Source organism: Wyeomyia smithii, chromosome 3 (assembly GCF_029784165.1).
Source record: "Wyeomyia smithii strain HCP4-BCI-WySm-NY-G18 chromosome 3, ASM2978416v1, whole genome shotgun sequence".
Taxonomy (NCBI): domain Eukaryota; kingdom Metazoa; phylum Arthropoda; class Insecta; order Diptera; family Culicidae; genus Wyeomyia; species Wyeomyia smithii.
Window position 1 is genome coordinate 272,538,876 of NC_073696.1, and position 16,974 is coordinate 272,555,849.

The window sequence follows — 16,974 nt, forward strand, 5'->3', positions numbered from 1 at the left end:
AGGTATTATTCACGCAACTACGTAAAACATGCAAAATTATGACTTTTTGTGCTAAATTTGCCTATAAATCAAAATTTAAAGCGATGACATATGATTATTTTTCAATTAAAATGTTTGTCAATGTTCAGAAAAGACATTTGGGGAAAAATTATTAGTATCTGATCACTAAAACTTGAAATATTATTCACAAAACTACGTAAAACTTGCAAAATAATGACTTTTTTTGCTAAATTTGCCTCTAAATTAAAATTTAGAGCAATGACATATGATTCTTTTTTTATTAAAATGTTTGTCATTGTACAGAAAAGAAATTTGAGGAAAAATTTTCAGTATCTGATCACTAAAACTTGAGATATTATTCACAAAACTACGTAAAACATGCAAAATTATGACATTTTATGCTTATTTCGTCTCTAAACCAAATTCAAAGCGGTTATATGTGATTATTTTTTCATTGAAATGTTAGTTGATGTTCAGGAAAAACATTTCAGGAAAAATAATAGGTATCTTAATACTAAAGTTTGAGATATTATTCTCAAAACTCCGTAAAACATGCATAATTATGACTTTTTATACTCAAATCGTCTCTAAATCTAAATCAAAATTCAATCATATGCCATGATTCTGGAAAGACATTTGAGGAAAAATAACAGGTATCTGATTACTAAAACTCAAGTTATTATTCACAAAACTACGTGAAGCATGCAAACTCATGATTTTTAATCTTGAACTTGCCTCTAAATCAAAATTTAAAACTATGATCTGTGATTTTTTTTACAATGAAATGTTCGTTGAGGTTAGGGAAGTTATTTGAGGAAATCACATGAAAAATGGAAAACCATGATTTTTTTAATTTGTTTCAATCAGAATTCAAAGCGATATCATGTGATTTTTTTTAAATAATAAATCGTTTTTCCTACAACATTTGCAAATATTTTCCTGCAAAAAAACTCATTTTTTGATTCAGTTCGAGTCGAGCATAACAATTTTACATTTCTGATATTTTCGTAGTTTTGTGAATAGTAACACATTACGGGATTCGACTCACTTTTTCACTTTTATTTTACTTTTATTCAAACTATATCTTGGGAGATTGATTGGAAGAAAGACTACATTTCATTGGTTTGAACATCGATTAAGGGGCGACTTCAGCATTAAAACTCATGCTTTTCTAATTTCTACGTAGTTTTGTGAATTAAAGCACAATTGTTAGTTATCAGAAAACCTTCACTTCTTCTCAGACGTGTTCCTTGGACACTAATAAACCTTTTTCAGTTTGAAAAAAAAAAAAACACATGTCATCTCTTTAGATTTCATTGTAGAGAAAAAACTGAGCATGGCTGGTCATGCTCATGCTCAATTCTTCTTACGTTAATTTCTTTCTTTAAAAAGAGACATGAAAAGAGGTTTTACTGTAAACGATTGTCGAATGGGCCGGTTTCAGGAAAATAGTCTAAAGTGGTATTTGACCAACAATTTCAATACTTCCGAAACTTCAAGTTTACGTTCTGTGCGTTTTTAGAATATTGATGTACAGTCCCTCTACAATTATGGGTCAGTTAACGTGTTGCCTAAATGTTGAAAAATGAATATAAATCCATCACAAAAGTTATTTTATTGTTGTTAAAGCTTTATTATAAGTTATTTTATTAGGCCGTGATGTATTCTCATGCAAAAGTAATAAAAATAGCCAAAACATGGACTGACCCACAATTGTGCACCGCAAAACGTATCATTACTACAATTATGGGTGATTCACTTATAGCAACGAGCAGAATTATTGTTTTAAGTAACATATTCATTTCAATCGTATGAATAGGGTTACAATTGAGTTATAAAAAATACCACTGCCAATGAAAATTGTTCGGTTTCATGACAATGGACGTATTTGTGTAAAAGTGACCCATAATTGTAGCTGACCCATAATTGTGGAAGCACTGTAAACGATGCGAAATATTTTTGAAGTGAGTTGTGCTAATGCATCAATGAAATATAAGAATTGATTCTCAATTTTGAAACCTTTGATCCCGAGCATCGCCGGGAACGTTCAACTAGTAGTGAATAATTTTTGACAGAAGTTTGCTATTTCTCATTATTTTTCTATTCGGCTGGGTCACGGTCGAAAAAATCAATATGAATCCTCTCGTGCCCAGATTAATTTTCAGACAAACTTCGAAAAAATCACTTTGAAACTTTATAAACATTTTTTAAGTATTGATTGAAGCTTTTTAGAGGTTCAACTGAAGACCGTCTAAAGGCGGCACTGGGCACTAAAGGGTTAAGTTCAAAACAAAAGCATTGGTTTTGTTCAAAACGAGGTGGGATAAATTACATACTAGTAACTGTTCAGGATTTGAATGCTTGCGACATTCGACAGCAGCTATTCAAGGCCAAACGGTATTGAAACCAAAAATGGCAAACTTCGAGCCACCAATTTTGAATTTTCAAAAGCACATGGCTCGGTAACAGTTAATGCGTTACCTGTGAAAACGTTATTTTATGTTTGCACAGGGAATGCATTATTTATTTCCGAGTCTTGTGCTTCTAAAAATTTGAAGAGGTGGCTCGAAATTGACTGTTGGTGGCTCCAATACCGTTTCACCTTAAGGACCATTCGCTTTTAATCGCCTGATCATTTTTTGTTTAATTTCAAGTGGAAAATCAAGCCAATATAACTTATTCTGGGCTTAAATACCACAAGCGATTCTTCATCTTTTCAGTTACAGCGTCTGAAACGACTATCAATTTCGGCATATGCGAAAGAATCCCTTAGAAAATTTATAACTTGTTTAATACATTGGATAGCATTCGTACATCCAAAAAACACCTGAATGTGAAGTTTGACTATAAAAAAGGGCATGTCTCGAATGCAATTTATGATCAATGATCCATGATGATTTTTTTCAGGCAATAAATGTTTTTTTTGCCATGAATTTTGCGTGTGATAAGTTAAGGAGGGTCGCTTCACAACCAAGAAATGTGAATGCTAACTCCAAGTGCTTTTTATAATCACCGCGAACTTGATTGCATAAAATTGCTTGATTTAATTGCAATCTTCATCGAACAATTTTGAGCGAACTTTCGGATCATTTAGGCTGTGAATAAGTTGATTGGCTGTGAATGAGTTGATTTAGTTTGATGCTCTTGTAAAACGGTTGAAGAAAGGTGTTTATCCGATGCTTTTGCCCTGTAATAGGGTAATCGCTCCTATATTATTCTCAGTACCTATATTTATCTCATCACCTCTTTTTTATCAATTTATCATCAAATTTCACCATATTTTCAACGTAAAACTTTCAACCACTTGACAAAATCAAAAAGCAAATAGATTTACTTTCAAATTTTGTAAAAATTTGACTGTAAATTGGACAAATGAGAGAAATAAGACGAATGTAGGTGAACCTAGCTGTTGAGATTAATAATGGAGCGATTACACTGGGGTCGCTTTTTACGCGGAGCGTAAACGGGATATATTTACAATAACGCGGATTTTTTTTTACTATTACTATTTTTACTTACTAAGATTGTTCGTACGCGGTATCAAATAAGTTTACCCCAGTGTACCGTATATTTTGTATGAAAGTTCATAGATATGAAGAGAACAAGAACTACTGTTTGGTTTTCGAAACTTTTGCGAAATATTCCAATCCACTAGCGTATTATGAATTTCTTTGGTGATTTTTTTGCCGGAGCTTGAATCAATTTTAAGCGCGCCCAAGAACTGTGCTGTTCCATCGTAACTCATAAGAATTGCAATTCGATCAACATGAGATCTACCGGTTATATTTGATAAAATTTACCATCTTGGTGAGTTTAGGTCATAAGTGCTGAACTGTTTCATAATAATAATACTGAAATAATAATACTAAAACTAACATCAAATCCATACAAAAAGTTCTTAGCAATTTTGCTTCACCAATCCGATTGTGACGGTTCACTTCACGTAGTTGCTGCAATGAAGCGTACTTCATAGGATATAATCACTAAATGGCAGCTTCAAATTCTCTCACGAATATAAGAGGTCATCCATTTATTACGTAACGTACTCAGAAGGAGGGGATATTCAACGAAGAGTTTCATTGCATGAGGGCAAAATTACGTTATTTAGGGGTGCGAGGTATTCAACATTGCTAAATTTAGCGTTACGTAATATGTGAATGTCCCCAATGATATGGTTTTATAAATAAAGAGTATTTCGACGCAAAATATACAACTATTTTAGGAAACAAAGGCAAAAAACTTCAAAAAGAGATAGAAAACAGCCGTTCTTATGAGAATCTATTTTTTTTTTTGAAAATAAGGGTTTTGTGGGTCCATTAAATGAATTCGGATCAACTTCAAATTTTCATGGCTTATTTTTGGAGTAAAAGGGAAACTTTTTCCGCCCGGCGCTCAACTAAATCGCATGATGTTACAAAAATGGCCACTCTAGTCTATATAATATCTTACTTAGATAAATCGACCAGCTCAAACCGATGTAGGGGTATGAGGTGGGACCATCATCATCATTTTTATTTTTTTAATTGTCAAAAAAATGAAACATATTGGGTTTCCAAAACGGATTTTGGACTGGATTCTGTAATACTTTCCTGGCCGCACCACATATCTCAACTCAGCTCGGTTCCGCTCATTTTGTATCCCGTCTGGCGTGCCCCAAGGTAGTGTTCTTGGCTGTTATTCAACATATACGTAATTAATCAGTATCTCTTTTTCACTTTTTCTCACTTTTTATCCACTTTCACTATTAAATCCTATCACTTTTCACTTATCACTTGCATATACGTATTTCAACGCTTACATAGCGCCTTCGTCAGTGCTTATTTGGAGCAAGTTCAAATAAGCTCTGACGAAGGCGCTAAGTGAGCGTTGAAATACGTATATGCAAGTGATAAGTGAAAAGTAATAGAATTAAATAGTGAAAGTGATATTCTGAAACGACCCACCATTTCCTGGGGGGACATTTAATTGTTCATGCTTCCCTTTGCCACGTAATTTAACATGTAAACAACCCGAAACATGCGTTGCGTCTAGCGCGCGCGATAACCCCTAGCAAATAAAGGGTATTTCCAATTTCCGGCATCGATCGACCCAATCGAGAGTAATTTAATTGTGAAATCGACAGCAGCAGCATCAGCAGAAGGTCGATGATTATAATCGGTGCCAAACCCCGCAGTAAATCCTCGCACATCCATAATCGTCCGCAACCGTTTGACTGTGACGGAATCGGAAGCTGCTTCGCAGTGTCCTCCTCGAGCAGGATTAGACCAGAAAATCCAATTCCAAAATCGGTTCAAAACTAAATAACCAGCATCGGAACGGAAAGCCACAGTACAAACACAGTGTGGGTATGGGTGTGCTCGGATGTTTCATTCAAACTTCTGGCAGTTCACAGTTGCTTTATCAAATTGAGTTTCGTCCCCGTACTGCTGCACTTTCCGCCCGCTTGCTGGTCAGTCCCAGAATGCATTGATACTGTTATCATCGAACTGTTTGTAAAGTGACTCGTACTTCGGTTCCGGCAGCAAACGATTGGGTAACGATCATCGTTTGGTAAGCGTTTTACCTTATGCTGCCCCTCCTTCCTGTTGGTTACTGTTGGTAGGTACTCCTGGAACAGAAGAGGTGTGCACGGTTCATTCACAATTTGTTTGCGGTTTGTTCAGGCTGTCTATCACACGCAGAGAGCGACAGCAGATAGGACAGACCGGCTGACACTGGTTCGGAAACAGTGATTGCTCGCTTCGAATTACGCTGTAAGAAAGATTTCGCCTGTGACGATTGTAATTGAACAATTCTTTCCATTTGAGCGCGTGTTTGTGTGTTACTTGTGCAACAATTGGAACAATTAAAGACTACTTTCGTTCTGTAGTGCGATTTATACCTATTGGGTTACAGGAGTCGCTCGCATCATGGATATTAAATTCCCGCAAAGAACGGCACACGGTACATGACAGTAAAATGTATAACATTGACTGACCAAGGAAAACATTTCCTCGACAATCAAATACCCTGGGGGACCAACGATCTGAGCTAAACAACGAGACGGAGACGGGATCGATGGTATTTAATTACGCTTAATTAAATGTCGTATTTTATTTTCGCTCGCACCTGCATCGTGTTACACCTTTCCACGCGAGAGAGGCTGGGTTTGTGGGTTTTTGTTTCGTTTTTTTTCTGGAATTCTGCTTTCCTGCTCTAGGCAGCTTCGGTCGTCTGGAAAATAAGGCAGAGGAAAAAAATGATTCCAGCAGCGAAATGGCCAACATCGCAGAGATGGCTAATTTAGCCGTGAAGCGAACTGGCATTGATTGTAGTTTTAATTCTGGAAAAAAAAAAGAGCAAAAGAAACGTCCGGACCTTTCTATTGAAAGCCGCATTTTCTTTTCATGTGGCTCATGTGTCGTCTGGGTCATTGGTAAATTAAAAGGTACCCTTCGAGAGAAAATCCTGGGCTGCTCGGTGCTTGGTGCTTCGCCCCACTGGAAAGATAACAAAAAACAAAATCGATGAAGCCCGTGGCTGTACTTGAGATGCAGCTCTTCTCGGAAGCGAACACAGACAGTAGCGCGTGTTTGTTCGATAATTTTTCCGTTTAAGTAGCAAGAACTCATCTGATTATTTGTTATCTGTGCGCGGTGCTCTTCCCATCGATGAGAAGTGACTTGTTCGGGGCGATACTATCTGGTTGCTGTGTTTGTTGTTGTTTGTCTTGAGAGATAACCTTCTTATCAGCACGCGCTTCCACCGCGGGCGTCCAGTGCAGTTTGTGTGTATGTTTTATACCGTGAAGGTGGACATTGTCGGCCGACTGGAGGAAAGCATCATTAATTTAATTGGCATGAAAAGGGTGTGGAATTCTTTCTCCGAATCATTGTGATTTTTTGGACATAACCGTGTGCAGATGAGGGAGAAAAAATTGGGTGATACTTTGTAGCTATAACTGTCAACTGAGAGTCAACCAACTGGTAAACTTGAATAAAGGAAATACAGCAGGAAAATAAACATCGTAAGTGAATCAATCAAATTGGGATTCAGAGATACATGCCTGAAATTGTAATTAACTTCATCAAAGGTTCTAGCATTATTTTTAGCTCAAAAATTTTAAGTATGAGAAAAACAACTAAACATTAAGCAACAAGCATTAACAGCGGAAAATTTTAAAAATTACAGCGTAATTAGTGAGAAACTGAAAACAATAAGAGTGCTGAAATAATGTCAAAGTTTGAAATGATTTTCTTTTTTAAAGCAGATATTAGTTTTGCCCACGTTGTATTACAACTTCAAATTGATGATTTCAGGGCGCTAAGATGTGCCATTGGTGTTGGCACAATTGTGGCCCCAGCAAGTCTGTGACTTTCTTGTCATTGCGAATTATCATTTGCATATGACGCGGAATAATTCTCGTTTTGAGTATTTTAAACGAAATTTATCACACGAATCCAACCACTTAGCAAACTGTAATCTTTAGGAAACTTGTTCAGCAGAGCTTTTGAAGAGGTTTAAGGATAGTTTGTTAGATAATGAGACCACTATGTGGAGCGAGTGTGCGTTTAGTTCTGAGTGTTTCAGCTAAATTTATCTCAAGAATCTAACTGCTTAGAAAGTTGCAGTATTCAGCAACTCAGCGATTAAAATTTCTCTTAAGAAATTATGCAGTTTACATTATTTTGTTTTCAATTTCTTTCTAATGATCGATTTACAATTTTGGTGTTTATTTCAAAGAAATGCTCTCATTTGAATAGAATACAATTTGTAACATGGGACTGTATAAGTATTCAGGCTGATTCAGAATTGCATGTAAACTGACCATCTTAACAATTTCGCAACTTTCGAAAATCGCAACTTTTCGGGAACTGAAGGTCAAAAGTGAGATAAGTTAAAGTCGAAATATGAAGAATTTCATTCACACTAGCACCACAAAGCGATGAAATTCCTCACGAAACTATCCACCATTTAAAAGCCGATGCCCTCCTGAACAACTTTGCTGAAGACCGCAACTTTTTAGAAGGCCTTATCGAAATAAGACGAAATGCGTGCTCCTTAGCGCCACGTAGTGGTGGAATTTAGCACTGAACTCCACAATCCTGATGCCTTTGACCTTTTGAACAAGTTTGCTGAAGACAGCAGCTTTTCAGATCATCGGAAAAATAAAAAAGCTGCTAAACTTTTTGAGGGGGTGTTGCAATATTCAAACTGGGTGTTGCAATACTCAGTGAGGCCCTAATTCCATAATTTACCTTAATAGAAATGTAACAGCCTTAGTTTAGCTTAAGCTTCGAACCCACCGTGCTTGGCCAGCTTTTCCGGCAGCAGAAAACGTACGGATGTATGAACTTGACTGCTTTGCCCCTTGTCTCCGGTGCCATCTGCTGCTGCGATCTGCTTGTTGACGGAAAACTAGTTTACTTCACGCACAATGCTCGTCTGTATACCTACAAATAGCATGCAGCGCGTTCCGTCCTCTTTTTCGAGTTTCGTCATTCTATCACCTGCACCACACCGCCTCCTTGTTGCGTTAGCAGTGATTGAAATGAGACGAATGTAATGCAATTGTCGTTTAGTCTCTATCTGTACAGATCCTGAAGTGTGACAGACCACGACTAAACTTGAATCCTCTCAGCCCAGGCTGAGAGGTTTCAAGTTGTTTCAAGTTGGTTGAGTTGGGCGAGAGTAGGAGAGCATTTTTTTGACAAAAAATCTTATTCACGATTCATATGAGTACGAATATAACACAATCTATTGCCTTTGTGTAACTGGGACAAATAACTTCATATACCGAGTTGTGCACATTGAGAACTACGTGTTGTGGTGTGCACTAATGACAAAAATTATATCGTAAGAAGTGAAGCAAAGAGAGTGCACCAACACCGATTCTTTGTTGTTCGCATACACTGACGACGTTATCAACGCATCTTAGGCTTGCTTCATATGTATTCAAAATCGCTAGAGGTGATTTTTTTTCCATCGCTGTGAAAGAAAGCAAAGTCAAGGGTAAGACAAAGTCCTGGTGATCTTGTGTATGAGTTGTACGGATAGGATTAATCTGGCTTTCTCAGTCTTTTTAAAGATATTATACGACAATCTGTTTAAATTGCCCGACGTTTCGGCCGTTTTTGGTGGCCTTTTTCAAGGGTAGCTGTATTTGATAGTAAAAATGTTTAAGGCATAGTACAATACAATGTCATGCAAAAGACACTCACTTTATTTATGTCGTATTTGTCTGGATGGTTGTTTATCAACGGTAGGAAGTCCTGTAGTTCTGTCGTGTTGTCTAATGTTGGGCGACGATATATATTTTGGTGGGTTCTTCATTTGAAAACTGCTCACTTTGGTCAATGGAAAATCGGTCTTGTGCTTCATATGACGTTCGGATCAGAATGGTGTTTGAGTTTGATAATTGCGGGAACGGTGGTTGTTGTTTTGAGTGTGTGTAAGATCCCAGCATAAGCGGATGCCATCAATATCCGTTCGATGGTTGACAGTGTTGTCGGTATTGGCAATGTGACACATTTCTAACATCGGCAATGTCCAAGCATGTCTACTCTTATCCAATATTTTCACATTTTTAAGATCGAACATGTGTTTGTTCGTGATAATGTGTTCCATCATGGCTGTTTTACCCCTGAGCTGGATCATCTATTCATCAAATGGTTGTATTGGTTGATGTTGGATTGGTGTTCGTATATCCTGGTCTTTAATTGGTTGCATGTCATGCCAATGTAGCACATTTGGAGGGTTCTATTGGATCTTTCAAGGTTTCGATGATGTTAGATATAGTTCTAACGGGTTTTTGTGTTATTTAAACAGATTGTCGTATAATATCTTTAAAAAGACTGAGAAAGCCAGATTAATCCTGTCCTGGTCATCTCTTGCTGGGTTTTGATTCGCGGTAGGTCGATTTCATCGTCTGCTGCGTAATCGAAATTATGCGCGTTGGTGTGAAAGGACTTGGCTATCTAGAGGTTGTTTTGGAGACTATAAAGGACAAGAACAGGACAGGACAGGACAGGACAGGACAGGACAGGACAGGACAGGACAGGACAGGACAGGACAGGACAGGACAGGACAGGACAGGACAGGACAGGACAGGACAGGACAGGACAGGACAGGACAGGACAGGACAGGACAGGACAGGACAGGACAGGACAGGACAGGACAGGACAGGACAGGACAGGACAGGACAGGACAGGACAGGACAGGACAGGACAGGACAGGACAGGACAGGACAGGACAGGACAGGACAGGACAGGACAGGACAGGACAGGACAGGACAGGACAGGACAGGACAGGACAGGACAGGACAGGACAGGACAGGACAGGACAGGACAGGACAGGACAGGACAGGACAGGACAGGACAGGACAGGACAGGACAGGACAGGACAGGACAGGACAGGACAGGACAGGACAGGACAGGACAGGACAGGACAGGACAGGACAGGACAGGACAGGACAGGACAGGACAGGACAGGACAGGACAGGACAGGACAGGACAGGACAGGACAGGACAGGACAGGACAGGACAGGACAGGACAGGACAGGACAGGACAGGACAGGACAGGACAGGACAGGACAGGACAGGACAGGACAGGACAGGACAGGACAGGACAGGACAGGACAGGACAGGACAGGACAGGACAGGACAGGACAGGAAAGGAAAGGACAGGACAGGACAGGACAGGACAGGACAGGACAGGACAGGACAGGACAGGACAGGACAGGACAGGACAGGACAGGACAGGACAGGACAGGACAGGACAGGACAGGACAGGACAGGACAGGACAGGACAGGACAGGACAGGACAGGACAGGACAGGACAGGACAGGACAGGACAGGACAGGACAGGACAGGACAGGACAGGACAGGACAGGACAGGACAGGACAGGACAGGACAGGACAGGACAGGACAGGACAGGACAGGACAGGACAGGACAGGACAGGACAGGACAGGACAGGACAGGACAGGACAGGACAGGACAGGACAGGACAGGACAGGACAGGACAGGACAGGACAGGACAGGACAGGACAGGACAGGACAGGACAGGACAGGACAGGACAGGACAGGACAGGACAGGACAGGACAGGACAGGACAGGACAGGACAGAACAGGACAGGACTGGACAGGACAGGACAGGACAGGACAGGACAGGACAGGACAGGACAGGACAGGACAGGACAGGACAGGACAGGACAGGACAGGACAGGACAGGACAGGACAGGACAGGACAGGACAGGACAGGACAGGACAGAACAGGACAGGACTGGTTAAAGAACTATTTTCAATTTTGATTCGATTTTATTTGTCTTTATTTATTTAATTATTCCAGTTTTTTGTTTACTCATAAATATAAAAAGGTCCTGATAAATATGAGGGAAAATCACATTTGAGTTCAAACAAAACGTTTATTCCCAAACGAGCCTAAAAACCCGTGATCGTCTGAATTATAAACTACAAATTTAGAAAAACTACAAACTAACACTTTTTTGTATGTAACGCATTATTTGAACTTCGAACGAACAGAATAAAAGTCACAGTCAAAATTAGAAAATATGATTAAAGTTGAACATTTCAACTCTCATTTCAACGCCAACTATTTCAACAATAGACCTAATGGGCTCATGCATGCCGTAGTTGGTTCGTTGGACATTCAGACGAAGGAAGATGACCTTGCTATTCGAGTGAGATGGGCAGGGAAATTGTAGCTGAGCTAGCAATGCTGGTGTGTCATAAATTGATGTCATAATTTTAAAAGCAGCGCAGTAGAGTGAGCGCATTGTACAAGGATCGTTGGAGTATTTCCCAATTTTGAACATAATTCCTAATTATCTGTTGGCCTTATTGATGATGGAGGTTAATTATGTGTCCACCAGAACTCGCAAGTCTTTAATGCAACGATCAATGCGTTCAAGTGTAAAGCAGTCTTCAATAGATTTGGTGATCAGGTAAATTTTAAGATCGTCGGCATAAAGAAGTCGGCAGCCACAGGGCAACAGAAATGTGACGTCGTTAGCAAACAAAAAAACTACAATGGTCCAAATGTGCTTCCCTGCGCGACACCTGACTTATTGCAAAACCATTCTGATTGCTATGCTCCAAGTTTTACCGCCAGCTGTCTCTCACAAAGATACGTACAAAACCATCAACAAGTCGATCGAAAGCCCCTAAACGTTTCAGCTCCAACAAAATATTATGGTACACACAATCAAATGCTGCCTTCAGGTCAGTGTACACCGCATCAATTTGAAGTTCTAATGTGCGCAAGCAGTGTGACAAATTTCAGTAAAACGGTAGACACCGATCTGCCTGAATGAAGCTATGCTGGGAGGTACTAATATAATTCTTCACCCATTGAAGAGTTGATTGTTCACGATAGACTTCAGAACCTTCTAGCATGCACACAGAGAAGAAAAACTCTTGTGGATTTTTATGTTTTGTTTGTTTTTTTTTTTTTTTCATGAAGACAGGAAATATGTAAGGGACCACGTGGTAATATTTTGATCAATTTTTATATCCCGCTTCCCCGTGGTTTTGGCCAACCCCCCATTGCGACTTTAACCACGTGGTCTTTTCATTTATCAAGTCCCGAAAATTCGCTTAAATTTTTTACATTTTTATTATTAAACTTTCAGTATATTCTATATTTCTAAAATGCAAAAGCTTCATTCTTGACTTGGCGGCAACAATAAATTGTAAGTCAGGTAAAAAGACCACGTGGACATTTTGTTAACCCCCCCACTCCCGTGCGTGGTCATTCGTGGTCTTTTGACAAACCCCCCGTCCCCTCTTTATGACCACGTGGTTTAGGAACGGCCCCTAAGATAACTTTCAAATGCTTGGGATGGTGGAGGTTGCCAATGACAAGCTGAAAAAAAGGACAAGAGAAGCAGCAAATTTTCAACAAAGCCACAGGAATCTAGTCCGGGCCAGGAGCGAAAGATTATTTCATCTTTTCAACGATCAATTCAACATCAGCGTCCTTCAAAGCAGTTGCAATGTCTCAAGCAGTCGTCGTTCCGCTGCAGAATACACCACCAAAATACTTGTTGAATAAAGATCATTGGCTACTGCTCGTTGTTCCTTCTTCGTCATCGAAGACCAGCTTCCTTCCGTTAGGATTTTATATTTTGAAAAGCCCTTCGGATTAGTCCGGAAATTTTGTTCCAAATGTTTGAGGCAGCGTTTGTACAGTTTCTTGTTTAAATTTCTATATACCTACAACTGTTTCGATACGTCTGAATAGTCCGTGAACAACGACGCTTAAGCCTCGTGAGTTCTAAGTACTGGCACACAATCTGCTACGATACGTGATACGATCTCGGTGAAATATCATGAACGCTTTCCAGCAGTCTGCAATTCACAGCTCTCGATGCTCTATTGATCAGTTGACTGCTAATTCAACACACGCTATATGTCGATTCATGACATCGACCTTCCTGAGATTTGGGGAAAAATAGAAGGCCCCAACTACAATGACCGAGTCACATGCCTAGATCTTCATTCAAACCTGCTCTAGAAGACGTAAAACTACGCCTCACTGCAATTAGAATTCAACCACCAGAATCTTGCGCACTTTTGAGAAGGCTTCGATCTGAACGACAAACTTGGGAGTTTTTTCTGAAAAGTTGTGATGAGCAGATGCAGTCATCAAGAATTGTTTCAGTCAGGATGACCCAGTTCATACAAGCAGTAGATAACGTTCAGCATAAACTCTCCCAGTTTTGTCTCCCACGTCATCGTCAAAAATTCCAGAGTCATGTCTAGAAGTGCCTCTACTGCTCATATCGAAAATTCTTTATAAAGATAATAAAAGTGAGGTTTAAACTTGTACAACGCGCAATAGATATTGACTAAGAATCGGAAATTATAAAATTGAAAGCAATTTTCGACGCTAATTTCCAAACACGTTTTTCGCGAAACTATGATTTTTAAATTTTGCCAGCGTTTGGAGACACGTTTCCAACGTAATCGTGATCGCTACACGTACTCTAGGTGTACAAAAAGCAATGTTCCTCTTTGCATAATGAAACAGAAAAGTTTTCGAGAGAAAAATTCCATAAAAAACAACAGATCAAATGATCAGTTCATCACACCAAATTCAAAAAGTTTAATAGTAAATCATTTTTTTTGGGTCTTGAAACAGTTCTTGCTAACCTCAGAGGTGCTCTGGGGCACCATTTCTAATTTCTCTTTTTTCTTAAAAAAGCAATATTTTGCAGTTATTTCAATAAGTTTACAAAGTTTTTTGCCTAAACTACCCCTAAAGAATTTTTAAATCGTGAGAAGGAAAGGGTTAATCCTGCAAAGATTTTCGCTTTCGAGTGATCGTTAATGTGGAGATTGACATTTCTTGCAATAAAACCTATTTGGTCAATAACAAAGAAGCAGAAGTTTTGATCTGCTGGTAGCAATAAATTTCCCAAATAAGTTTCATTTCCTCCACAAATAGCACCATATTGGTGGTCATCCCTTAAATCTCATGCTACGCACATATCTGCAGCAGCAACAACATCCGTTCCGTTGTTTGGAATGCAATGCCATCCAGTGGAATGCGGTATCGCCCCAACTATCCAGGTACGGCCATAGTGTATGCTTAAAAGTTCTTTCCGTTGAGAAAAGTCAACACAACAAGTCAGCCTGCAGAAGACGAGCATTCAGCAGAAGACACAATGGAATGTGAAGTTATCTTGCTTCACTCCTGGACTCCTGCAGCAGGACTTGTTTGTTCGTTCGAACGTAAATCTTTCCAGGTTTCATCATTCAAGAAAACCCGCAAACTTGAATGATTGTGGTTTCCATGGCACGAGACAGAGAATCGGACTTTGTTAGAGTGCAGTAAGCTGTAAAGCATAAACGGTACATGACTTTCAGGTGTCTGTTGTACGGGTGTATACACTACCTTGCAATGTTGTAATGAATTCCGGGTGTCATAAATAGTTTGCCAACCTGTGATGCATCCGGGCGGGGTAGGGGGATTGGCGGGCTGCCAGCGAAGTAAAATCGGACTGCAAACTTTAGTAACTGTACTGCAGGTAAAGTGTGAAGATTTACAAACCTGATTTCCGGTACCGACAGGCAGGAAGCTGGTGCAACAGGAAATGGGAGGAAATCGATTTCCATGCTAAATAGAAACTGTCACGCCAGGCAGGGCAACGTTTGTGCACTGGCGTTTAATGTATCGGAATCTATCGTTTTGTTACCGCCGGCTTTTGTACGGTTATTTATCGTTCGAATGTTATAAATTAAATGTTTTGAAATGACACCATTGGAGAGGCCATTCTCGAGCCGATCCTTTGTGTGCGCTTTGTTTCTGCATCATAATACTAACGGGGATGTAATGAGAATGGGAATGATGCCGTCAGCCTGATCAGTGTTTCTAGTTTCTAAATGGTGGAGTGCGATGGAAAATTTGAAAGCAAATACAGGCTTGTTCATTCATCAGAAAGGTTCTGCTTCAGTTGCCTTTTGAATGGTTGTTTCGAGTTTATGAGGTTTAAGATTTTTTAAAGTAGAAACTCCAGTACACTACCAAGCTCCTCCATTAAGAATAAAACTGAAGCGAACGCATGGTTATTGAAGAAAAATATCACATACATTCAGTGCAATCCACTAGTGACGCTTGACTGTTGAACTCCCCGAAGATGTAGAAACGAGTGATGCTACTGATGGGAGACTGGGGGAAATTTCACCAGGTACGCAATTTGATTAGAGTTGATACTCGCAGCTGTTCGCGTGGAGGTCCACCGTGGAAACTGGAACCGCTTGTAGCTGAGCGAAGTGTAGCTCTCTCCACTATTTTTTCATCTTTTTCTCTTTTCGCTCCCTGCCTGTCTCTATTGCTTTTCCCATCGGGTTGCATTATTGCATCGGAGTTGTACGCATGCGTTCGGTGGCTTCACCGTTTCACTCGGTTGCATAATGGATGGATCTTCTCGCAAGTCTCACACCTAGCATCGGACTGGTTGTAGCACATTGGAACCGTTCCGGACGGAACCACTGCGGTCAGTTGCCGTCGAACGTTTGTAGAGTAAACATGTCGAAAAGCCACGGCTTCCGTCTCGGGGTTTCGACAGCAGGCTAGAAAACTTCCAGCTGTGCGTTTGTGAGTGTTGTCAGAACTTTGTACTTTTTCTCACCGGAAAGCTGACAGGACAGGAGAGTGAAACAAAGACATCCCACAAGCTGAGGTACAACAAGTGGCGGTGCGCGTTTGTTTTGTTTTTTTTTTCTTTCTGCGTGCTGATTCTCCTGCAAGCTTCGAGTTCTCATGGGCTTCCTGTTTTACCTGTAAAAAGCCTCCTCGCTTGACTGTCGGTTGGCGGTGGGTCATGGGTTGGCGATTTATCGGTAGGCTTGTGTTTCCGCCTGAGGCCAGCAGGCTTCTGCTGGCTCTGCTGTTGGTGGCCTAGTTTTGTTTCGATCAGCAGGTAGTGAAGGCTGCCATAATCGGGGCTTTGCTGAAGCGCGAACGAAAGACGCTAGACAGCGATACACAGTTGCTATTTTTGGGGTCGACCGGCTGAGGAAAGTGGCACGAAAAGCGAATCCGTTAATTGAGCGTCACCGGAAGCGGTGGTGGCCTTCCGTTGGACCGGCCACAAGGATCGTCGTCAGCTGTGGCGCTTCTAGTTCATATTCCCGTGAGCATGTACTGGCGTGCATTCGTGCGTGATTGGAGTGCTGTCAAAGAAGGAAAGAAAAAGAAATAAAGTGTTGTTTTTGTCGCACGGTGTGCATCGTCCCAACAAAAAAAAAAAACCTTCATCAAATTAAGTGCGAGTGAAGTACACTTCTGGAAGCGAAGCGAAAATATAATGATGATAGATTTGATAATTTCAAGTAAATGATCAATACTGGATACGCTGACCGAGGGGAAGGCTGTCGTGATAGAGCAGTTTAGTGCGGTGTCGAGTGCGCCTATAAGTACCGGAAATTGTAAACATTGCACAATGTGTAAGTGGATTCGAGGTGTTATT

At 40.3% G+C, this 16,974-nt stretch overlaps 1 protein-coding gene across 6 annotated transcripts in view; it reads left to right on the top strand.

The window, feature by feature from the left end:
- LOC129732389 (high affinity cGMP-specific 3',5'-cyclic phosphodiesterase 9A) overlaps window positions 1-16,974 on the top strand; it is a 446,233-nt gene that overhangs the window by 51,772 nt on the left and 377,487 nt on the right. For 3 of the 6 annotated variants that reach the window (XM_055693233.1, XM_055693238.1, XM_055693240.1), the window contains exon 1: window positions 15,978-16,951. The exons of 2 other annotated variants lie outside the window; for them this stretch is intronic. The gene's annotated coding sequence lies outside the window, so the exon portion shown is untranslated. Of the gene's footprint in view, window positions 1-15,977; window positions 16,952-16,974 lie in introns of those variants that run through there. One more of the 6 variants, XM_055693236.1, reaches the window with a different exon arrangement.